The following is a 26256-nucleotide window of genomic DNA, read 5'->3' as shown; positions in this document are numbered from 1 at the left end:
GTCGTGATCTTTTTATAGGAGGTTAACTCCCCCCCATCCCCCCCCCCCCCCCCCCCGTGTACCGTTATCACCAAAACTGAGAGAAAAACCTAGAGTTAGAACCAGAATATTGGGGAAAACCTTGCAATGGGGACACTAGTTCTACTGACCCTGGTGACAATCAACAATCAGAGATTCCCTCACTTGCTGTTTTGGCTATGGGACAGGATATGAAAGAAAATCTCCACAATGGGACACATCTGGCAAAAAAAAAGTGGCAGGGGTTTAAACCCTCCCTTATTCTATCCAATATGAAAGGAAATTTCACATTCAGATATATTTTAATTGTACTCCAACGAACATATGCAATGCACAAAGCTTGGATGTCATTGGCTGATGTGGTGCTGTGCGCTGCAGAGTAAAAGGTTCTATAATGTGCTAAAGCGCAATGACAAATTGTTCAAAATAAAGGGGCTGCCTAAGGCTACATGTATTGAAAGCATGAAATAGCATGGGGTGTAACACACGTATGATGTGAATGAACCCAACCAGAAGTGGGAGGGTGGCTTCAACACCCCATATAGAAAAGAGGGAGGAGGACAAAAGCAAACATCCACAGATTCTCTCTAAAAAAAAAAAAAAAAAAAAAAAAAAAAGGTTTTAGACGGGTTACACAGGGGATTATCAAAACTGGAGTGTTTATGCTCCATGGAGCTTCTATGTTTTGTTGTCATGGGCTCCAGGATGAGAAGACACAGTTGACAGGTAGATCAGTGGTTCTTCTAACAATCGTTTCTGAATGTACATTGACCTGTGGGGTGATGAAAACTGCTCACACATCAATTGGCAGCTGTCTGAGTGGCTTTAGACCAATCATCTCACCATGGCACAATAAAGTCCCACCGCCTCTCATTGTATTCCTGCCAAAACAGGCACCTGCCTTTGCAATGTGCCTTCGGGACCTAAATTAATCTGCACAGTTGGTCCCCTTTTATAAAATAGAGATAAACAGGTAGGCAACTGTGTTTTTCTTCTCTGACTTCTGAATTCTTTTGAGGCTGTGGACGTGTGCCAGTAAGGTTTTATTTAGCCATTTTCTCCTAGTCTATAAGCTGAAATAAGATTAGTCGTTATCGTAGAGCCATGAAACCCATAAGATCAATTCCCTTTGCTTAAAGTGACCCTGTCAAGATTAAATAAATCTAAGTGCCTGGTGATAAAAGAGGTATTATACCCCCCTCTCCTGTGTCCTGTGCCACCTGCCTCCCCTCTGTTCCAATTTCGCAACTGCCATAAAGCTCTTGACATTTCTGGGAGTGTCAGATTCTTGATTCCCCACCATTCATTGTGGTTCCATTCTCCGACTTTTATGTGCCTTCCAGGTCCTATAGATCCTTGGATTTTGGGCAGGTCATGCTGACCTTATGATGAAATGAATAAGCCTAGGTTACCTTTGGTTGAAACAGCCTTTCAAAATGATGATCCAATTAACCAAATGTCAGGAGCGTGTAAACACTCCTGTTCTTTGACAGCTGCTGGTCTCATTCCAGCATCCTGGTCATGGCTATGATGCATCCCTGTCTGTCTGTCGACCTGCAAGGTGATTAATGTGGCCAGTCTCTGTGTGGAGACCAAACCTGATTTAAGCCAGGCAAGCCTGCAGTCTCATGCTTGTGATAGTGTATAATGCCTGCAAGCTCTCTGTCTGTCTACCCTGCTGTGCTGTTTGGATTCTCCTATTTATGACCTTGGATCAGATATCGACTATTCTCTGGACTCTGCCTGCCTTTTGACTATGGATTTGACCCTGACTATTCTGAACCTTGCCTGCCTTGTACCTGGACTGTCATTGAACCACTCTGCCTGTCTGCCACTGCAAGTACCTGTTTGCTGTGCTCAGGGGGCAACTGAGTACCAGTAGGCCTGCTTGCCTTATGGGGAAAGGGCCTGCTGTAGGTGAAGAACACAGAAGCCAGCTATAGTGTCTGACCACCTGCTTTAGGGGTTAGCGTGACACCAATCTGATGCAAATCTCAACTCAACTGTAAAGGTCAAGGTAGGCTTCACCCTGGCCCACTTCCCAGGACTCCCTGTTGGTCAGTGAGGCTGTCTATTACAGTAAAGGATCAATAGGATGGTTGGGGATGGCAGTATGGGGCAGAGTCAAGTTTTTGAGGCCAGAAAGGTTTTTATTTAGCCATTTTATTCTAGTCTATAGTCTAAAATAAAAATGTGTAACTATTGTAAGGCTATGAAACCCATAAGCTGAATTTCCCCTGCTTAGAGCCACCCTGTCAAGTTTAACCCCTTCCCAACCAGCCCCTTAACATGGTCTTTTCATTGTTAGGGTCGGAGGGATCTCATGACCACTATGATTTGCTGTCACAGTGGTCACATGCTTGGCAGCTGGTCCTACCTGCTAACGATTATTGATGGAGGCTGAGAGCTGTCTTTGACATCTGGGTCAATGTGCTGGGAGCCTGCTGTCAGCAAAAAGCTCTGCCACCCTTGGACACATATGTGTTATGTGAGTGGCAAGAGGTTAATTAAATAAATATAGATGAAAGTTCCTGGCAATAAAATAGGTATTAGGCTCACCTCTCTGGCGACCTATGCCTCCTCTCTTTTCTTTGTTCCATTTCTCCATCTGACAAAAGCCTCTTTGGCATTTGACATTTCCCGGAGTGTCAGATTATTGGTTACCTTGCCAGTCAATGTGGTTCCATTCTCCAATCTCTAAATCCTATGGATCCTGAGATTTTGGGCAAATATTGTAAATAAGTGTAGGTTTCCTTTGGTTGAAACAGCAATTCAAAATGGTTAGTAGATCCAAATAGTCCACTTGATGCAAATCTTGACTGTTGAGGTTGGCTTTTTGAAAAGTTACATTGTATATGAAAGGTATTCCAAAACAAACACCAGAGGGCTGGTTTATGTTGCATTGTGCTTCTTTGTGTATTTTTTTCCTTCTCATACAGTAAAAATGTTGCATTTTTCCAGCTCTGGCTGTGGTGCAGATAAGGAGATCCCCAAGTGGGTTTTTTCCTCAGCTTATCTAGGAATGTGGCTCCGGCTGGCTTTATGGTAATGCTAATCCTTCCAAATTGGGTAGGTAGGAGTTTGAGTCTGAGGACCGTCGCCGGCGTGAATCCGCAGTGTATAATTACACAGGTTGTTATGCTGTAGCTTTGCGGAAATGTAGACGGCCATAATTGAACAGAGCAGAAAACAAACCATTTTTAGATTTCCTTAGAGAGAAACGGCATTCACATCGCAGATTTAAAGCGGAGTTCCACCCATAAAATTAACTTTGCATTATTCAGCAGCATTAAACCTAATAAACAACATTTGGAAATTTTTTTTTACTCATGTTTTCATGTCTGTTGCTAAGGGGTGCTTTGGAATCTGGCTCTTCCTCTCCCTGATGCCTGACATCATTTCCCTCGGTGCCCGTGCTCGCTAGTGCTCCTGGGAGATGTGTGTCATCATTTCCCAAGAGTTAGTGGGCAGTGCTGAGGGCTTCATTGCCATCACAACGGGGCGGGCACTTCCATTGGCAACGTCAGAAGTGTACGGCGCTGCGAGCTGTACATACTGCGCATGCGCAAGAAGGGGCAGTGCATGCTGGTCGCTCAGCTGCACCAGAGCCCGGGAAGATAGTGCTTGTGGGCTTCACATGCCCACAAGCAAGATGGAAATTGCCAAGAACGAGGAATAAAACATATCTTGCTCTATTAAATCGGCAATCGAGCGGCGATTGAAAACGTGAGTGGCAGGTTCTGAAACATGATGCATCATGGGAGGTGTAAAGGTGTAAAAACTGTACCATAGGAGATCTTGGGACTTAAGAGTTGTACAATAGAAAACAGAATTAAAGCTGAACTCCGGGTACAATAACTTTAATTTAAATATATTTCTAAATGGCCATAGTGAATATAAATCCACGTATCTTTGCCAACCAAGATATTAGCTATTGGCAGCGACATCTCCACTGTACTGTGCAGCAGCCCCTCTACACTACAGGCTGCCTACAGAAAACTACAGGAGGGGGCGGAGACAAGACCAGTCACCCTGCACAAACAGAGTTCAGCAGTGAGCGGTCTTTATTACAGGAAGTCACACACTGAATTGCTGCACAGATCTGGAAGAAATACACAAAGCACGCCAAGATTTAAGAATACACATGACAGATGGATTTAGACAATGTTTGATATTTTAAAGAAGAACTCCAGGCTGTAAGGGTATCCAGGACAAATACAACTGTACCAAAGTCAGAAAGTCCACTCTAATAGCCCCTTTTTACTGATCCCGGTGCTTAGGGGTAGGACTGCAGCCTCTTGTCAAATGTTTCTGGGTTGTGCAACTTACCTCTAATGTTCAAAAGGTGTGTGGGCATGGTTGCCGTGGGCTCAAAAATCAAGTTTCGCTGGGACCAGTAAACATATTGGGGTTGTTTTACCGAGGCCCCTTTCGCAATGGGACGGGGGCGGCATCGGTGGTAAAGCGGCGCTATATTTACCGTAGTTTTAGCGGCGCTATTCGCCCACTAGCGGGTTTTAAAAGGGTTAAAACCGCCCGCAAAGCACCGCTGCAGCAGTGCTATGCCAGCAGTATAGCCGCGCTGCCCCATTGATTTTAATGGGAGGGTGCGGTGTATACACCGCTCCTTCACCGCTCCAAAGATGCTGCTAGCAGGACTTTTTTCAGAGTCCTGCCAGCGCACCGCTCCAGTGTGAAAGCCCTCGGGGCTTTCACATTGGAGAGACTGCAGCGGCTGTTTCAGGGCGCTTTGCAGGCGCTATTTTTAGTGCAATAGCGCCTGCAATGCACCCCAGTGTGAAAGGGGCCTAAAAGTAAAAATGCTCTTGTATTCGCAAGGGAATTTTCCCTTAGCTTAAAGTGGTTGTAAAGGCTGCAGCTTCCTCTGCAGCCCCCCCCCCCCCCCTAAATACATACCTGAGCCTGATTATGATCCAGTGATGTGCACAAGAGCTGCTGCTGTCCGGGCTCTCATTGGCTGAGACACAGCAGCGGGAGCCATTGGCTGTCAAATACAGCCAGTGAGGAGGGACCAATGGGAGGGGCTGTGACCCGTTCTGTGTGTCTTGTGGACACAGAGCGGGCTCGGGAGCGAGCACACACGAGTGCCCCCATAGCAAGCGGCTTGCTATGGGGGCACTCGGCAGGGGGGAGGAGCAAGGAGCACCAGCAGGGGACCCGGGAAGAGGAGGATCGGGGCTGCTCTGTGCAATAACATTGCACAGAGCAGGTAATTATAACATGTTTGTAATTTTTTTTTAAAAAGGGAGCCTTTAGTATTACTTTAATGAAAGAGCTGAAGCTCTGCTGGCTTCCATCCCCCAGTAGTGCCGGCCTGCACTACTGTATCAAGTGACGCCATGTGTTCTGGACACTCAACGTCTTTGGTTGTTATGGTGCTGGCGACTGGCCCACCGCCACCAGCACCATGGAAATACACGACACAATTACGGAACAGGTGGCTGACGGCCAGGTAAAATCTTGTAGCATGCCGGATGTGGCTCCCGGGTCGTAGTGTGGAGACACCTGCAATAATAAATAAAAGTAAACTAAGTGCCCCTTTATTATCAATTGAACTCATGCACTTTCCTCCACTAATTGCTCATGAGTCACTGTGGTCAGAATTTGTTTTTGTCGGGGAATTCATTCTCTAAGTCTCTAGCAAAACACGGCATAAATGGTCTCCTTAAAAAGAAACCAATCCTGCTAATTAAAGATACGTGCAAGTTGTTTATTCTCAGCTCCCGCTGGGAGAGTTCAGAGTGCCAGAAAGATACCCCGGTGAACCAAAGTACAGAGGGCTCCACTTGGCATCCTTCCCGGGCCCCCCCGGGCCCTTCCTGACCTGTCAATCAAACCCCAGCAAGCTTGACCTGCTGCCAAGAAGAGTTGCAAACATAAATTAACATGCATGGGTGTCGCTGCCCGCTGAGGTCAACCCTGTTGCTGTAGAGCAATGGGAATATCAGGACATTGGTAATTAAAAAAAAGCCATTTCAGGGTCTGACCTTCAATTATCTGCGCTTTTTGATGCTTCAATCAGAATGACTGCTGTGAAATTCTTAATAAAGTCTGTAGGAGGGCAGAAATGAAGTGTCCTTTAGCTGCTTCGCTGTCACTCATATTTAGCTTTTATCAATATTTGTTGCTGGCAGGAGGGGGGCCATGTATACACTGTCAACTTTTAAAGGAATTTTATTGCTTTATGATAGACACATTGGAAATAAAAATATAAATCCCGATGAATTTACAGACTGTGGCAGGAAATGAGATTTGACTCACCAAAAGCAATAGGATCCAAAAGCGGACCCCTCCTTCATCACCAACAGTAATTGGATCCAAAAGCGGACCCGTCCTTCATCACCAACAGCAATTGGATCCAAAAGCGGACCCCTCCTTCATCACCAACAGTAATTGGATCCAAAAACGGACCCGTCCTTCATCACCAACAGCAATTGGATCCAAAAGCGGACCCCTCCTTCATCACCAACAGTAATTGGATCCAAAAGCGGACCCCTCCTTTATCACCAACAGCAATTGGATCTAAAAGCGGACCCCTCCTTCATCACCAACAGCAACTGGATCCAGAAGCGGACTCGTCCTTCATCACCAACAGCAATTGGATCCAGAAGCGGACTCGTTCTTCATCACCAACAGCAATTGAGTCCAAAAGCACATCGGTCCTTCATCACCAACAGCAAATGAGTCCAAAAGCACATCGGTCCTTCATCACCAACAGCAATTGAGTCCAAAAGCAGACTTGTCCTTCATCCTCAACAGCTATTGGATCCAAAAGCACATTGGTCCTTCATCACCAACAGCAATTGGATCCAAAAGCAGACTTGTCCTTCATCACCAACAGCAATTGATTCCAAAAGCGCACCCGTCCCTCATCACCAACAGCAACTGGATCCAGAAGCGGACTCGTCCTTCATCACCAACAGCAATTGGATCCAGAAGCGGACTCGTCCTTCATCACCAACAGCAATTGGATCCAGAAGCGGACTCGTTCTTCATCACCAACAGCAATTGAGTCCAAAAGCACATCGGTCCTTCATCACCAACAGCAAATGAGTCCAAAAGCACATCGGTCCTTCATCACCAACAGCAATTGAGTCCAAAAGCAGACTTGTCCTTCATCCTCAACAGCTATTGGATCCAAAAGCACATCGGTCCTTCATCACCAACAGCAATTGGATCCAAAAGCAGACTTGTCCTTCATCACCAACAGCAATTGATTCCAAAAGCGCACCCGTCCCTCATCACCAACAGCAACTGGATCCAGAAGCGGACTCGTCCTTCATCACCAACAGCAATTGGATCCAGAAGCGGACTCGTTCTTCATCACCAACAGCAATTGAGTCCAAAAGCACATCGGTCCTTCATCACCAACAGCAAATGAGTCCAAAAGCACATCGGTCCTTCATCACCAACAGCAATTGAGTCCAAAAGCAGACTTGTCCTTCATCCTCAACAGCTATTGGATCCAAAAGCACATCGGTCCTTCATCACCAACAGCAATTGGATCCAAAAGCAGACTTGTCCTTCATCACCAACAGCAATTGATTCCAAAAGCGCACCCGTCCCTCATCTCCAACAGCAATTGGATCTAATGCCGCGTACACACGGTCGGACTTTTCGTCTACAAAAGTCCGACAGCCTGTCCGACAGACTTCCGGCGGACTTGCAGCAGACTTTCTAACGAACGGACTTGCCTACACACGACCACACAAAAGTCCGACGGATTCGTACGTGATGACGTACACCGGACTAAAATAAGGAAGTTCATAGCCAGTAGCCAATAGCTGCCCTAGCATGGGTTTTTGTCCGTCGGACTAGCACACAGACGAGCGGATTTCGGGGTCCGTCGTAGTTACGACGTAAAGATTTGAAGCATGTTTCAAATCTAAAGTCCTTCGGATTTGAGGCTGAAAAAGTCTGCTGAAAGTCCGGAGAAGCCCACACACGATCGGATTACCAGCCAGCTTTAGTCCGTCGGCGTCCGTTGGACTTTTGTAGACGAAAAGTCCGACCGTGTGTACGCGGCATAAAAGCGGACCTATCCTTCATCACCAACAGCAACTGGATCCAAAAGTGGACTCTTCCTTCATCAGCAACAGCAATTGGATCTCAAAGTGTACCCCCCTTCATCACCAATAGCCAATGGATCCAAAAGCAGATCCGTCCTTCATTATTAACAGTACTTGGATCCAAACGCGGACCATTCCTTTATCACCAACAGCAATTGCATCCAAAAGCAGACCCGTCCTTCATCACCAACAGCAATAGGATCCGAAAGCAGACCTGTCCATCACCAACAGCAGCTGGATCCAAAAGCGGACCCCGTCCTTTATCACCAACAGCAATTGGATCCAAAAGCGGACCCGTCCTTCATCACCAATATACAGTTGGATCCAAAAGCAGACCCATACTTCGTCACCAACAGCAATTGAATTCAAAAGCGGACCTGTCCTTCATCACCAACAATTGGATTAAAAAGCGGACCTGTCCTTTATCACCAACAGCAATTGGATCCAAACGCAAACTTGTCCTTCACCACCAACAATGATTGGATCCGAAAGCAGCCTCATCCTTTATCATCAACAGCAATTGGATCCAAAAGCAGACCCATTCTTCATCACCAACAGCAACTGGATCCAAATGGGGACTTGTCCTTCATCACCAACAGCAATTGGATCCGAAAGCAGACTCGTTCATCATCATCAACAGCAATTGGATCCGAAAGCAGACTCGTTCATCATCATCAACAGCAATTGGATCCAAAAGAAAACCTATCCTTCATCACCAACAGCAATTGGAACCAAAAGCGAACCCGTCCTTCATCCCCAAATGCAATTGGATCCAAAAACGGACTCATCCTTCATCATCAACAGCAATTGGATCCAAAAATTGACCCATTCTTCCACACCAATAGCAATTGGAGCCAAAAGCAGACCTATCCTTTATCACCAACAGAAATTGGATCCAAAAGTGGACCCATTTTCTATCACCAACAGCAATTGAATCCAAAAGCGGGCCTATCCTTCATCACCAACAGCAATTGGATCCAATAATGGACCCATCCTTCCTCACCAACAGCAAGTAGATCCAAAAGCAGACCCGTCCTTCATCCACAAAATGACCTTAATCACTTGTCCACCAGGGCAGTTTTTAAATTTTTTGCACACATTTTAAAAAGAGCATCTTTTGTTAGAAGTTACTGTAAAGTTTCTGATAGCAGAGACCCTGGAAAATAAAATGGTGTTAGTTGTAATTTTTGATTTCACACAGTATTTCTGCAGCTATTTATCAAATGCATATTTTCAGGAAAGAAATACCCTAAAATAAATTTTAGTGCAAAAAAGTACCCAGTTTTTGGTAAAATATGAATTATTGGGTTGTGTCCATTAAATAGATACCAAACATGTCAAGTTTTAAAATTGCGCACGTCTGTGGAATCACAAAAACACAATGGTACCCAAAGTTTTCCATAGGTAACGCTCTAAAAGCCTTTACATGCTATCAGTTTAGAGTTAACTGTGAATGATGGCCTTAGAATTATTGCTCTCACTTTGATGTTTGCTATGATACCTTACATAAGTGGCACAATTTATGTTTACATACACATGCTAATCCTGCGTTGTGCTTTTTATATACGCTATATTGTCAAAAGTATTGAGACGCCAGCCTTTGTACAAATATAAACTTTAATGGCATCCCAGTCTTAGTCCGTAGGGTTCAATATTGAGTTGGCCCACCCTTTACAGCTATAACAGCTTCAACTCTTCTGGGAAGGCCGTCCACAAGGTTTAGGAGTGTGTCTATGGGAATGTTTGACCATTCTTCCAGAAGAACATTTGTGAAGTCAGGCATTGATGTTGGATGAGAAGGCCTGGCTCGCAATCTCCGCTCTAATTCATCCCAAAGGTGGTCTATCGGGTTGAGGGCAGGCCAGACAAGTTCCTCCACCCCAAACTTGCTCTTCCATGTCTTTATGGACCTTGCTTTGTGTACTGGTCCAAATCATTTGGTGGAGGGGGGATTATGGTGGGGGGTTGTTTTTTAGGGGTTGGGCCACTTAGTTCCAGTGAAGGGAACTCTTAAGGAGTCAGTATACCAAGATGCAGGCCAGTCAAGTTCCTCCACCCCAAACTCGCTCATCCATGTCTTTATGGACCTTGCTTTGTGCACTGGTCATGTTGGAACAGGAAGGGGTCATCCCCAAACTGTTCCCACAAAGCTGGGAACATAAAATTGTCCAAAATGTCTTTGAATTCTGACGTCTTAAGAGTTCCCGTCACTGGAACTAAGGAGCCAAGCCCAACCCCTGAAAAACAACCCCACACCATAATCCCCCCTCCAGCAAATGATTTGGACCAGTGCACAAAGCAAGGTCCATAAAGACATGGATGAGCGAGTTTGGGGTGGAGGATCTTGACTGGCCTACACACCTTTGGTATGAATTAGAGCGGAGACTGCGAGCCAGGCCTTCTCGTTCCAACATCAGTGCCTGACCTCGCAAATGCTCTTCTGGAAGAATGGTCAAACATTCCATAGACACACTCCTAAACCTTGTGGGCAGCCTTCCCAGAAGAGTTGAAGCTGTTATAGCTGCAAAGGGTGGGCCAACTCAATATTGAACCCTACGGACTAAGACTGGGATACCATTACAGTTCATGTGAGTGTGAAGGCAGGCGTCCCAATACTTTTGACAATATATGTGTGTAAGGGGGTACCCCTTATTTTTTTTAGTTTTAACAAAGAGATAAAGTTGGGCTTTAAAAAAAAAAAAAAAAAAGGTTTTGTCTGGAGTTGGCCATCTTTGCTGTATAATCAGTACAAGTCTCTGTATGATGACATTGTAAATACTCATCCAGTCCGCGCCTTGCCATTAAAACAAACTTGAATCCTGGAATACAGTTCCAGGCTATGTATGTAAATTCTCTGAGGAAATATCGCCGTCTGCATAGCAGACACACGGATCGTCTATAAAGAAGATGAGCGCGGAGGGGGAGATTTATCAATCGCATTGTGTTTTGTTATTATTTGACACATTTACAATGAGATCTAATAAATTCCCCGTTCTCCGCGGATCAGAAGTAGCACAGCACCAATATAAAGCATAGCCAGGACCACCCAGTTTATCTGTCTGTTGGGTTCGTTAAAAACAAACCACTGCCCACATTCTGAAGAAGAAGATTTCTCTTGGTGCCATACTTGTGCATGGCCTTTCCCAAGCCTGTCTAAAAAAATCTCCTACCCTGTTTCCCCGAAAATAAGACCTAGTATGATTGTCAGTAATGGCTGCAATATAAGCCCTACCCCCCAAATAAGCCCCACCCTGTTTCCCCGAAAATAAGCCCTACCCTGAAAATAAGACCTACAAGGACTTTAACTAGGCCTTATTTGGGGGGTAGGGCTTATATTGCAGCCATCACCGACAATCACGCTAGGTCTTATTTTCGGGGAAACAGGGTAGGTAGGTGACCCCTTCGATCTGCCTATGAAGGACACGCACCTCCAGCTTTGCAGGATTGAGCGCTCTGGCTCGTTCAAAATTCATGCATGCGCAGTGGGCTCTTTCTCCCTCTGTAGCAGCAGTGTTGTGTGGCAGAGGATGAAAAAGAGCGATGGGGAAGGAGGGATGGGGTCACCTACCTAGGGGGTTTTTTTTGGACAGGCTTGGGAGAGGCTGCACATGGCCTACAGGTATGGCTTCTTTTTCAAAACCAGCAATGCTTTTAGTTTTTTTTGCATACGTTTAGTACTTTTAATTTTTTTTCACGAGAGACAATACTTACATTGAATGAAAAACGCCCCTTGTGCTTGTGTCTATTTGTCTCAATTAAGAGCACTAAGTGTAATTTCTCTCTGCTGCTTCGTTCCTCTATCAGCGTGAATCACTTCTGACAAGTTTTCCTGACACCAAGAGAAAAAAAGGTGACAGGGGAGGGAGCCCCAGCACACAGCCTGTGTCTGACAGCCTCAGCTCTTTCTGTGTGCTGTGTGGAAGGAGGGAGGAGGAGTAGGGTGTGTCCCTTTCCTCCAATCAGCTCTCAGAGCCCTTCTCTCTGAGCTCTTCAGAGTGTAATTTCAGCTCTCCGCCCCCTTTTTTCTGAGAGCTCAGTTAAGCTTGATAAATTCTGGACTTTGAATGGATGTAGAGAAGAGTAGACTGCAGATAAACAGGTACAGCTTATGTAGAAGGGTTTGTTCACTGTGTATCAAGTGAGGTCAGTCACTTCACTGGGTATATGTGAGGGTTTGCAACCGCTTCCCTAGGCACCGACGGTACACAAATATGCGGCCTCTCAGCAGCTGGGCCTTGGCGCCGAGTGGCTGCATATTGGTGTAACAACTTGCAGACACAGCTGTGCCGAGAGCGCGTGCCCTGCCCGCTCCCGGCACAGTTACCGGCAGGTAATGGAAAGCTTTCCGATCATGTGATCGCTGTGACAGCCAATCGCGGCGGTCACATGATCATAAGCTCCCGACCAGGGGTGGACTGAGAACTCATGGGGCCCCGGGCAATAGTTGATTATGGGGCCCCCAGGCAATAGGAGAAGATTATGGGGCCCCCGGGCAATAGGAGATTATGGGGCCCCCAGGCAATAGATTATGGGGCCACACAATATACACACACACATAGAGTATACACACACAGACACACAATACACACACAGAATACACACACTGAAAAGGTACTGGATAGGCGGGGCAGCTATAATTTTGGGATTTTTTAAAAAACACAGATTTTCACATACTGTACCTGGTTTTTTTGAGGCTGGCAACTCTGATGGGGCCCCTTGGTGGCATGGGGCCCTCGGGCAGTGCCCCAGTGCCCGAATGGTCAGTCCGCCCCTGCTCCCGACATCTGAAACCTCTTAAAGGGCCAGGAGACGCTGGCGCAAAGGGGTAATTAAAATCCTCTGTCCTTTGCCCCTCCCCTCTTAGCCCCACAGCAGTAATCTTCTGGTGCTCTATGCATAGCTCCCAGCTGTCCCAGATTTCGAGGGAATGTCCCTGATTTGGAACAAAGTCCCTCTGTCCCTCTTTCCTCCTCATTTATCCCTCATTTTGGTCTGATCTATATAGTTGTATATAAAATGCACTTTGTATCTATCAAAAAGTGTTTCCCAGTGCTAAACCTTTCATCCCAATTTCTTAATTTCTGCATTTGCAAAAATATTCAGTCCACGAGGCTACTTGGAAAAAAGTGTCAACACTGCGATATGAGTGACGTCACGTGTTCCTGGTGAATTGATAGTCTTCATTCCATAAAGTATTATTTGGCGTAGCATTTCACCAAGAGCATGATCATGGGAATGTAGACATTCTGGTAGGCATCGCGTCACCCCATCACCCTCCCGGAGCCGGCGGTACGGGTCCGGGGTCCGGAATGGGTTGCTATAATAATCTGTCGGGTGGATGACAGGCAGAAAGTGGAGAGGATAATCCCTGCTGGCACGGGGTTGTAAGACTTGGCTAACCTTCCACATTGCTGGGTATTAAGTTAAAAAAAAGTATTGTTTAAAGTCATATCAAATCACAGTGACCTGCCGACATGACTGGGACCGGCAAAAAAAAAAAAAAATCATTGTAGTTATGGGAAAGTTTCAGCGTTAAAGTGGTTGTAAACCTCAGGCATGAAATATGTACAAAGCATATCCCTCTATAGTGTGTACTTGTCTCAATTCAGAGAACTAAGTGTCATTTCTGTCCGCTGCCTCCTTTCTCTGTTATCTGCATGAGTCACTTCCTGACACCAAGAGATAAATGGTGATAGGGGAGGGATCTCCAGCAGATTGACAGCTTCAGCTCTGTTCCTGTAAGGAGGGGGAGTGTCCCTTGCCCCCAACCAGCACTCAGACTACTCCTCACCGAGCCCTGCAGAGTGTAACTTCAGCTCTCTGCCCCCTTTTTTCTGAACTCTCAGACAAGCCTTATAAATGATTGACTTTGAACGGATGTAGAGAAGACCGCAGATAAGCAGGTACAACTTATGTGGGAGGATTTGTTTCATCTCTGTGTAGCACCTGAGGATAGTCCCCTCACTGGGTATATTATTATTACTATTCACGATTTATATAGCGCCAACAGTTTACGCAGCGCTTTACAATGTAGAGGGGGGACAACACAATTACAGTACAGTCCAATACAGAAGGGACAGGAGGGCCCGGCTCGTAGGGAGGGGGTGGTGGTACAAAAGGTAATAGATGCGGGGAATGATTTGATGGGGGTTGTTAGGTGGGTGTGGGATAGGCTGAATAAGTGAGTTTTCAGGGATCTCCTAAGAGCCCTTTCACACTGGGGTGGGGGGGCGGCGTCGGCGGTAAAATTTTATTATTAGCGGCGTTTTACCGTCGGTATGCGGACGCTAGCGGGGCAGTTTTACCCCCCGCTAGTGGCCGAGAAACGGTTAAATACCACCGCAAAGCTCCTCTGCAGAGGTGCTTTGCCGGCGGTATAGCCGCGCCGTCCCATTGATTTCAATGGGCAGGAGCGGTATACACTCCGCACCTTCACTGCTCCGAAGATGCTGCTGGCAGGACTTTTTTTATCATCCTGCCAGCGCATCGCTCCAGTGTGAAAGCCCTCGGGGCTTTCACACTGGAATGAAGGCAGCAGCACTTTCGGGTCGGTTTGCAGGCGCTATTATTAGCGCAATAGCACCTGCAAACCGCCCCAGTGTGAAAGGGCTCTAAAGGTGGACAGATTAGGGGCTATACCAGGGCAGGGAATTCCAGAGGATGGGAGAGGCTCTGGAGAAGTCCTAAAGATGAGCATGAGAGGAGGTAACAAGGGAGCTAGAGAGCAGGAGGTCCTGGGAGGATAGAGTATATAGAGTATATAGAAGGGAGTATATAGAAGGGTTTACAACCACATCAGGGCAGAAAGAGATGGGGTATCTCCACAAGGGGACACAGATAAAAAAAACAACACGTGTGTGATAGAATGAGGACGGGTTACATATTTCTACAATGTTCTTATTGCTGTCTGTGCCCTTCAGGACTGGTGATACCTGATCCGCCCCCCCCTCCTAATTTCATTTGTACGGGTATCTAAGGGACAGGAAGTTAGGGAAAATTTCCCTAATGGGGTCACAAACAGAAATTGGAACTCTTTCCCACTCTATTGTACATAAATATAACTCTCCTCACTACTTACTCTACTCCAGTGGTCTCCAAATTGCTGCCTGGGGGCCAGATGTGGCCCTTCGCCTGCCTTTATCTGACCCTTGGGGCACTGTTCCACCCACTGGCGCCAAAGATGGGGCACCATTCCCTCTACTCTTACCATTGATACTAACAACGAGAGGCACTATTCCTCCCCACCAATGATGCCACACGGATGCCGGGGGGCATATTCTACTCCCATTGGCTACAGTTCACCCCCCTTAAAGATGGAAGGACAGTAAACTGGCCTTTGGTTCAGAAAGTTTGCACTACTCTCCCGAGTTGGAGGGCTGGAGGCAGAGCAGGTCCTCTTTTGATTGCTGGGTTGTCCCTTGATCAACTATATACCTTTTCATATGGTGTGGACGGGTCAGGCGACAGCACCATAGCAACGAATGACGCCATGTGACCTGGCGGCTCAGCATCATTGGTTGCTGCTATAAGAGAAATCTTTATTACAAAGTAATTTAATGATTATTCCTCCACTCAGAAAGAAGAAAACAACGGACGTTACTCAGCTTCCATTTGCTCTTGAAGCGCTTTCCTCACTAGGAGGCGCCGTTCCCGCTCGTACTGCTTCTTTCCTTTGATGTAATCCAGGTGCTGGCAGCACTCCCACTCGTGGCGCTCGTCCTTACAGGCGAAGACATTGGGCCACATGTCCCTCTTTCACTTCATGAGTTTGATGGGATGACGGGCGCAGTAATCCCGCTGAGGAAACGGCAGCTGAGCCATGTTCATCTTTTCCTGGAAGGCCATCATCAACCTCTCCTGGAACTGTTCTCCCACAGGACTGGCCGGCATGGTTATGGGGGTCCGGCTCAGGCTCCCCCCCAGTATCTCCATGCCAAGTGAGCGCCCATGTTTCCCCGAACATCAAAAATATGTAACTCTTTACAAATTTGCATTTCATTCTTGTGCAGGGGCCATGCTAATCTTCTCTGTATTGTTCCAATTTTAGTACATGTGCTTTTAAAACAAGCACGTCACTGGCTGGTATGGTGCTGGCGGCAAGCTAGTCTGCACCGTGGAAGAGCATTATGCATAAACGGGACAAAATGTCGAGGGTCATGTCAAATCTTGTAGCAGGCCACAGACTGTGGTTCTAAGACCCCTGCCCTTAGCATTTACACCGTTGGTGGTCTGTATGATGTAAACAGTGAGGGAGCACTTCATGAGATGACCGTGGAAATGGAATGTGTCACGCCTATATTAGTCAGGTCGGGGGATGGGGGGGGGTATGCAGGCTTCCTGGTTTGGGGACCCTGGTGTGCTCAACTGTGACTTGCGCTGAATAGGTCCCTGATCCGTAGATATAAGTCTACCAGACAGAGTCTGTCAAATTAAAACCAGCAGTCTCAATTCTCTCACAAGAAACACCCACCGTACCCACCTTCTAGTAGCCAGAGACCATGTGATGCTTGCCTAGGCTTCAGGTCACATAAAGGAGCCGTACAGCTGCAATAAATAAGTGACCTGCTCATGGTGGCATGGGTTCTGTTGATTCATATGAAGTGTCAGTTTCAATGATAGTTTCACTTTAGTAAGAATAGGTAAGCCTGTTCCGAAGATAAAAGTCAATGTTGGTTAGCAAAGCGATAAAACTGCGCCGTGAGCAGGATTGAGTGTCCGGCGTGGAAGCATACAGCTCTAGAGACATATTCCAGCTCGTATGGGGTGCGTGGTTGGGACCAGCTGCTCAGAGTAGATGAAAGCAGCGAGAGATGGAACGACATTAGCAGGACATATGTGTCGGGTAATTGATACATTGGGCACTTTCATGACTTCTGATGGACGATTTCTAACACCTTGCCTTCTTCGGTTGTACATCTGTCATTCCCCTTCTCATTACTGGTATGGTGTAAAACATTAGGAAAAAAGTCAATACGAATCTAGTTAGGAGCAACGTTCATTGCTGGAATTGTATATTATCACCCAAACAATAGCTCTGTGACTCCTGGAGCTCCAAATCCTTGGATACAACATCCGAAATTTGGGGAGCCTGGGCCACTAGCTAGCTGTATTTGTAAAAGCAAAACAGTCTTTATTTTCCAAAAGGCAAACAAAACAGCTTTCTTTAGAAAAAGCAAACACAGCAGTTCAGACACTTCTGGTATACATATAAAAACTTTAACTCACCACCAGTATAAACTAGTCCCACAGCAAGGTTTAGAGTCCCTGCCTGCTCCATGAGTCCAGAAAGGTCACAAGAGCCCAGGCAGTGTCTCAGCCATTTAACATCCCACAGCCCTCTCACAACTGTGTGCTGTTCCACACCAACCAATATACCTGCTGGCTGCTTCCTGCCCTTTTGCAGGTGGGTTCCCTCCTTTACAACCACAATGCCTGTAGGCAGGGTTGGAGGCTCTTTCCCACCCAAGATCTCTCCTAGACACCTGCTGGCTGCTTCCTGCCCTTTTGCAGGTGGGTTCCCTCCTTTACAACCACAATGCCTGTAGGCAGGGTTGGAGACTCTTTCCCACCCAAGAGCTCTCCTAGACACCTGCTGGCTGCTTCCTGCCCTTTTGCAGGTGAGTTCCCTCCTTTACAACCACAATGCCTGTAGGCAGGGTTGGAGACTCTTTCCCACCCAAGAGCTCTCCTAGACACCTGCTGGCTGCTTCCTGCCCTTTTGCAGGTGGGTTCCCTCCTTTACAACCACAATGCCTGTAGGCAGGGTTGGAGACTCTTTCCCACCCAAGATCTCTCCTAGACACCTGCTGGCTGCTTCCTGCCCTTTTGCAGGTGGGTTCCCTCCTTTAAAACCACAATGCCTGTAGTCAGGGTTGGAGGCTCTTTCCCACCCAAGATCTCTCCTAGACACCTGCTGGCTGCTTTCTGCCCTTTTGCAGGTGGGTTAATCCCTTTAGAACCACAGTACCTATAGTCAGGGTTGGAGGCTCTTTCCCACCCAAGAGCTCTCCTATCCTCTGAAGTCTGGGTCCCATATCAGGATTTAGCAATCCTAAAAAAGGTTCAAATAACTTTTCCCTCTACGTAACTGATCAGCTCTGAACCCTCCACCCAGCATGGGTGAGAATCCATGAGTTCTCCAATTATACCTTGTTGTCCCCCTGAAAGGAACCATATCCCAAACAACAGTGATATATACCTGCCTTCCAGCAGGGGCATAACTAGAAATAGCAGGGCCCCATAGCAAAATGTTGTATGGGGCCCCCCTGCAAACAGCCCCCCCCGCCCCCCCCCCCACCACAGCTGCCCTAGTGTCAATGCAGCGTGACCTGTGCCACATACAGCGTGACCTGTGCCCAATGCAGCGTGACCTGTGCCCAATACAGTGTGACCTGTGCCCCATACAGCATGACCTGTGCCCAATACAGCCTGGTCTGCCTGTGCCCCATACAGCCCCACCTATGCAGAGGAAGAGGCAAGCCACCCAGATCAGCAGAGAGCGGGATTGCCCGCTGTAATAGCTTTCATTTGAATTTCCTGTCTTCCTGGGGCTCATCGTCACATAGCCCCACCTCTTGGCCCGACGCCTTTGATGACGTCACATATCCCGCATTGGATCGGCGTTCTGTCTATCAAAGGCACTGGGCCAAAAGGTGGAGCTATGTGACGTGAGCCCCGGGAACACTGGAAGTTCTAATGAAAGCTCTTACATTGGGCAATTCAGCTCTCTGCTGATACGGACAGCTCGCCTCTTCCTTTCCTCTCTCTTCCCCTGGCTGGGAGACTGTGCCGGCGGTGCTCTTATCCTCACTGGGCCCCACTCGGCTGCGAGCCCCATAGCGCCCGCATGGGTCGCTATGGTGGTAGTTACGCCCCTGCCTTCCAGGACCCATCCATGGCATCCTGTACAAACAATGCTTGAATTTCTAGATTGCAGGATCCAACAATATTGGGGGTAACAAAACGGAACAATGACCAATGGATGCTCATTAACTGAGGACCCAAAACTGTAAAAGGATGACTTGTGGAGTTCCATCACACACAGAACAATGATATGCTGACAGTTGGGCTCATAAAACAACAATGTTGATACACAGGGGGCCTAGAGTAGCACAACGTGGAATACTGTGTCCCCAGACATAGATAGACTGACATTTGTGGAATTGACCGTGACAGTCACAAAATGAGTCATAAAACAGGGATGCATTGATGCTCGAGGACTGAAAACAATCACAGATTGAGGTCCAAAACAATGGGGCACTGTCACTAAGGGTCTCTAAGCACCAACATGCACAGCAGAAACCCAGGCTCAATCAAAGCTGAATTCCAGATATGGCCATTTTTACATAGTTACGTTGGTCCAGCTTGAACCATGGGCCATATCTGGGGGTCTCCCTGCGGAAGTTTGAAATCACTGTAGTAGGCAACGCTACTACACTGCTACTACGGTGATCTCCACTAGGTTCCAGTTCCCATGCCAAGCGGCTGCCCTGCTGGATTGTGAACACAGGAGGTTGCACCCTCGCTTGGCACAGGTGCTATTCAGAGAAGACATTTTTCTCAATTAATGCAAAGCGTTCTCTGATTGAACAAAGTGGGGAGGCATGGCAGTGATGTCACAATCTCCTCTTTCTTTCATGGCTAATTCCATGTTTTAGGCCCGAGGTCTCCTAACTTTTCATTCTATTGTTTCCAGACATTTGTAGGCTGAAAAAATCCTCTACCCCTTCCATCATGGTAGCGCCGCCGAAGTGCTGGCAAAGCGCTGTAGCAGCGGCGCTTTGCAGGCACTTTTAACCCTAGCGGGGGTTAAAAGCTCCCTGCTAGCGGCTGAAAAGGACCTCAAAAACGACGGTAAAGCACCGCTAAAAATAGCGGCGCTTTACCACCGACGCCCCCCAACACCCCAGTGTGAAAGTAGCCTAATGCCGCATACACACGGTCGGACTTTTCGTCTACAAACGCCGACGGACTAAAGCTGGCTGACAATCCGATCGTGTGTGGGCTTCCCCGGACTTTCAGCAGACTTTTCCAGCCTCAAATCTGACGGACTTTAGATTTGAAACATGCTTCAAATCTTTACGTCGTAACTACGCCGGACCCAGAAATCCGCTCGTCTGTGTGCTAGTCCGAGGGACAAAAACCCACGCTAGGGCAGCTATTGGCTACTGGCTATCAACTTCCTTATTTTAGTCCGGTGTACGTCATCACGTACGAATCCGTCGGACTTTTGTGTGATCGTATGTAGGCAAGTCCGTTCATAAGAAAGTCTGCCGCAAGTCCACCGCAAGTCCGCCAAAAGTCCGCCAAAAGTCCGTTGAAAGTCTGTCGGACAGGCTGTCGGACTTTTGTAGACGAAAAGTCCGACCATGTGTACGCGGCATAATACATCACAAAGGTGTTCTATGGGGTTGGGGTCAGGACTCTATGCAGGCCAGGCAATTTCCTCCACCCCAAACTCGATCATCCATGCCTTTATGGACCTTGCTTTGTGCACTGGTCCAAATCATTTGGTGGATGGGGGATTATGGTGTGGGGTTGCTTTTCATTGGGTTGGGCTTCCCCTTAGTTCCAGCGAAGGGAACTCTTAAGGCGTCAGCATACCAAGACATTTTGGACAATTTCATGTTCCCAACTTTGTGGGAACAGTTTGGGGATGGCCCCTTCCTGTTCCAACATCACTGCCCACCAGTGCACAAAGCAAGGTCCATAAAGACATGGATGAGCGAGTTTGGGATGGAGGAACTTGTCCTGACCTCAGCCCAATACAACACCTTTGGGATGAATTAGAGCGGAGAATGCGAGCCAGACCTTCTTGTCCAACATCAGTGGCTGACCTCACAAATGCTCTTCTGGAAGAATGGTCAAACATTCCCATAGACACACTCCTAAACCTTGTGGATGGCCTCCTTCTCAGAAGAGTTGAAGCTGTTATAGCTGCAAAGGGTGGGCCAAGTCAATATTGAACCCTACGGACTAAGGCTGGGTTCACACCATCGCCACATGTGGCTTCCAGCAGGGGGTTTGGTGTGTCCTGGTTCATCGGTTCAGGTCCGATTGCAGCCCGAATTTTTGGCTGAATTCGGACCTGAAACAGACCAAAACAGGGACTCCTGTGCAAATTCACACCGGAGCTACAGTGGAGATATGTGAACCTGCTCCATAGAGAGCCGGTCAAAATCTCCTCCTATTACGAATTGGATGCCGAGAAATCCGCATCCAATTCACAGTGGTGTGAACCCAGCCTAAGACTGGGAGGCCATTATAGTTCATGTGCGTGTAAAGGCAGGCGTCCCAATACTTTTGACAACATAGGGTATATAGATTAGACCAAAATGAGGGACAAATGAGGAGGAAAGAGGGACTTTGTTCCAAATCAGAGACAGTCCCTTGAAATCAGGGACAGTTGGGGGCTTGATAATAACCGAAAGTGATTGTAAGCTCTTGCGATCAGGGCCCTCCCAACCCTCTTGTTCTGAATTCATTTGTAGCGGTCCCGTCTCTTGTTACATTGTAACAAACAGTTGTCTCTTGTTACATTGTAACAAACAGTTGGCGCTGTATAAATCCTGTATAATAATAATAGGAGAAGGGGGACGGAGGGGGCGAGGGAATCAAAACCAAAGTGGGGGGGGGGAGAAAAGCACCGCAGTTAACACGTGATGGGTTTGCAGGCACCTGTCATCCAGCAAACATCGGGCAGACATTGTTGTGCTTTGACGCGGGGATGTTGTGAGAGAAGTGGGCCGGCCCGGTGATGTCAGCTCGCCTGTCATTCTCTGCAGTAGACGTGCCGTGCATGATAACAGAGCCAGAGGAGGAGGAGGTGACATCAGCTGCACTGCACCAAACTGCAGCACGAGCACAACAAAAGCCTCCTCACCCAATCTTCTGCTCCGCGCTCTTTGTTGTGGCTTCCTGCCCGGCGCTGGCTCAGACCCCACCAGGGGTGCCCACCTCTCGCTCAGACCCCACTAGGGGTGCCCATTTCTCGCCCAAACCCCACCAGGGATGCTCACCTCTTACTCAAACCCCACCAGGGGTGCCCACCTCTCGCTCAGACTCCACCTGGGGTGCCCACCTCTCGCTCAAACCCCACCAGGGACGCTCACCTCTTGCTCAAACCCCACCAGGGGTGCCCACCTCTCGCTCAGACTCCACCAGGGACACTCACCTCCCGCTCAGACCCCACCAGGGATGCCCACCTCTGGCTCAGACCCCACCAGGGACGCCCACCTTCTGCTCAGACCCCACCAGGGACGCTCACCTCTCACTCAGACCCCACGAGGGATACCCACCTCCTGCTCAGACCCCACCAGGGACGCTCACCTCTCACTCAGACCCCACGAGGGATACCCACCTCCTGCTCAGACCCCACCAGGGACGATCACCTGTCCCTCAGACCCCACCAGGGACACTCACCTCTCCCTCAGACCCCACCAGGGACGCTCACCTCGCACTCTGACCCCACCAGGGATGCTCACCTCTCGCTCAGACCCCACCAGGAATGCTCACCTCTCCCTCAGACTCCACCAGGGATGCTCACCTCTCGCTCAGACTCCACCAGGGACACTGACTTCTCGCTCAGACCCCACCAGAAATGTTCACCTCTTGCTCAGACCCCACCAGGGACGCTCACCTCTCACTCAGACCCCACCAGGGACACTCACCTCTTGCTCAGACCCCCCAGGGACGCTCACCTCCTGCTCAGATCCCACCAGGGACACTCACCTCCTGCTCAGATCCCACCAGGGACTCTCACCTCTTGCTCAGACCCCCCCAGGGACGCTCACCTCTCGCTCAGACCTCACCAGGGACGCTCACCTCCCCCAACACCCAAACCAATTTTTTTGGAAAGTTTTGTTGGTCTGCACCGTCGGTTTCTGGACATCCTTAAAAAATTTGACTCCAAAAAATCCTGTCCCTTTTTCACAACCGGCCACCCGTGCCGTGAAATACGCGTCATTGTAGAAGCCAGTCTCTGAAATCCCACGTTAGCTTTAATATGTTGGTGGGATTTCAAAAGTTTTACATTTTTTTAAAATCTGCAGCTTTTATTAAAATAATCCCCAGTATCTCGCCATGGAGGTCCGTGTTTAGCTGCTTGCTTGTTCTGGGGTGACAACTGTCTCTTAGTTGCGCTCCTGCGTTGTCACCCTATCACATACACCCCTACGAGCAGGCGTGGTGACACATTGGGGTTGATTTACTAAAACTGGAGAGTGTAAAATTTGGTGCAGCCAATCAGCTTCTAACTTCAGCTTATTCAATTAACCCCTTGGAGATGGTGCCTATCAGCTCTTTAAGCAGTTTAGGATGCCGCGGGGCGGGGTTTATGATCATGTGACCGCCGTGATTGGCTGTCACAGTGGTCACATGATTGGAACGCTCCTGATCCCTACTTGCAGTGCTGGGACAAGGTCATCTAGAGCCCAGGGCGGCAAACATGCCAAGCTGCCCCCCCCCCCCAAGATGTATGAACAAATAATTACCCCCTCCCCCCCCAAAAAAAAAAAATTGAGCACTAATATGCATGCTTACTCCCTAAGCATAAATTCCCCCTCCTCCCAATACAAATCCACCCCCTGCTGAAATCCCCCATCTTAACACAAATCTTTGCCCCCCCCCATCCCCCCAGCTCCAATCTCCCCCGTTACCCCCCCCCCAAAAAAAAATAACCCCTCCTAGCACAAATCCTCTACCCCTAAAATTTCCCCTCCTAGTATACATCTTCTCCCCCCCATTACAAATCCCCCCCCCCCGGCACAAATTTCCCCCAAATCCCCCCCTCCTAGCACAATTCTTCCCCCGGCCCCCCCAAAACAAATTCCCCTAAAATATCACTCTTAGCACCCTCCAAATTTCCCCTTCTAGAACAATACTTACCTTATGCTGCCACCCTAATTCCCCCCTTTCAATGCAAGTCCGTCTCCCCAATCTCCTTGTGACGCCCCCCCCCCCCACCCCCACCGCGTATGATACCACAGTGCCCGGGGCAGCCGCCCCTCCTGCCCACCCCTTGTCCCGGCCCTGCTTGCACCCTTGATGGAGACTACGAGGAGCCATGGTGACACAAAGGGGTTTATTTATTAAAACTGGAGAGTGCAATATCTGCTGCAGCTGTGCGTGGTTTAGGATGCCAGGAGGTGGGGCGGGGTTTATGATCATGTGGCCGCTGTGATTGGCTGTCACGGTGGTCACATGATTAGAAGGCTCCTAATCGCTACTTGCGGTTAGTCGCTGGTAACTGTGTCAGGAGTGCGCTGTATTGACAATAATGAACGCAAAATGTGGTGCAGCTGTACATGGGAGCCAATTAGCTTCCAAGTTTAATTTTCAAAGCTTAACTGAACAAGCAGACGTAAGAAGCTGATTGGCACAGCTGCACCAGATTTTGCGCTCTCCAGTTTTTGGCTCCGTTCACACATAGGCGTGTTGAGTCGCGGGCAGAATCGCCGCAATCCTGCCTGCGATTTCAAAGTGTGCTGTTAAAATGCAAATCGCACATCAGCGTGTTCAGGTGCCATTCATTTCAGTGGCACCTAAAAATGCGGTGGGATTCTGACGCAATTGTCGCGCGACAAATCGCGCTGCAATTTACGCAAACCAAATCACGCAACGGGACTTTTTTGGTTTGCGCAACTGCAGCGTAACAATCGCGGCAGAATTGCACCACGTTTTTGGGTGCCATTGGAATGAATGGCACCTGAACAGGCGCGATTTGACATTTTGGTGGCATGTTTCGAAATTGCGGGCAGGATTGCGGCAGTTTTGCCCGTGGCTCAAAACGCCTATGTGTGAACGCCGCCAAAATGCCTATTTGTGAGCGGAGCCTTAAATCAACCCCATAGGTTTGATCCACTAAAACTGGAGCACTCGGAATTTGGTGTAGCTCTGCATGGTAGCCAATCAGCTTCTAACTTCAGATTGTTCAATTAAGCTTTGAAAATAAAACCAGGAAACTGATTGGCTCCCATGCACAGCTGCACCAGATTTTGCACGCTCCCGTTTTAGTAAACCCCCCCCCCACATTGCACAGGCATGAACCCCTCTATTGTCACTGTCAGATATCCAGTCCAGAGCGATGTGCAGCCCACACTGGAGCGACTGCCAAGAAGTGGCTGACAGAGGCTGCGAGGAGAGTCGTAACGCTGAGATGTAAAAATAAAAGAAGAAAAATAAATAGTATTTTTTTTTTCTTAATGGGAAAAAATGGCAATTTTTTTATATACTTCATCCGATTAGGACTGGCATCTACTTCAAGCCAAATGCGGTGAAGGAGCGCGCTCTAAGGAGAATGCTTTTCCACTCCGCCCAGAAGCGCGCTGCCGTCTACATCTGTGCAGGGGTCGTCATTCATTCTTACCATGCAGTTTGGTGCGACGCAATTTAAAAAAAATGGTCCTGCTGTACTTTTTTGCATGTTCCCATGCATCCAGCAGCCCATTGATTGGCTTTCCAAAAAACGCACAAAAAGTAAACGCACTCAGACCCACCAATATGGTGTGACTTAACCCCTAATATTTACTGAAGTAGCACTCAAAGTGCAAGCACTGGTGTCCCTTTAAGTGGGTCTTTTTATGCCCAGGGGGCAAGACAGACTGGCTGATTACGTGACAGTTCCAAATCGCACGACAAGTAGCACCCTATTGTCGGCAATGGAACTGTTCTGGAACTCCGACTTTGCGGTGCTGCACTGATTTAAAAAAAAAAAAAAAAAGGTTCCTGCACTATTTTTTCTTGACTGGCCTGCACAGAGCCCCGAGCTCAACCCCATAGAACAGCTTTGGGATGAATAAGAGTGGAGACTGTGAGCCAGGCCTTCTCGTCCAACATCAGTACCTGACCTCACAAATGCTCTTCTGGAAGAATGGTCAAACACTCCCATAGACACATTCCTAAACCTTGTGGACGGCCTTCCCAGAAGAGTTGAAGCTGTTATAGCTGCAAAGGGCGGAGCCAACTCAATATTGAACCCTACGGACTAAGACTGGGAGGTCATTAAAATTCATGTGTCTGTAAAGGCAGGCGTCCCAATACTTTTGGTGATGTAGTGTATTTTGCAGTAAAATATAAAGGTGGTGAAGTGGCATGGAGGCACCAAAAAAAAAAGGATAAACTTTTGATAATTTCCTGACTCGCTCAGATA

At 48.0% G+C, this 26256-nt stretch overlaps 1 protein-coding gene and 1 non-coding gene across 14 annotated transcripts in view; one reads left to right on the top strand and one right to left on the bottom strand.

Moving 5' to 3' along the window:
• CAMTA1 (calmodulin binding transcription activator 1) overlaps nucleotides 1–26256 on the top strand; it is a 2014371-nt gene that overhangs the window by 1911245 nt on the left and 76870 nt on the right. The window lies entirely within an intron of this gene.
• LOC141111555 (U6 spliceosomal RNA) lies at nucleotides 16073–16179 on the bottom strand. Its single transcript, XR_012236444.1, has one exon. It is a non-coding gene; the product is annotated as a U6 spliceosomal RNA (small nuclear RNA).

The sequence above is a fragment of the Aquarana catesbeiana genome, linkage group LG10 (assembly GCF_042186555.1).
Source record: "Aquarana catesbeiana isolate 2022-GZ linkage group LG10, ASM4218655v1, whole genome shotgun sequence".
In the NCBI taxonomy this organism is placed as follows: domain Eukaryota; kingdom Metazoa; phylum Chordata; class Amphibia; order Anura; family Ranidae; genus Aquarana; species Aquarana catesbeiana.
The sequence above is the reverse complement of the archived record's forward strand: the minus strand, read 5'-3'. Positions and strand labels throughout refer to the sequence as shown.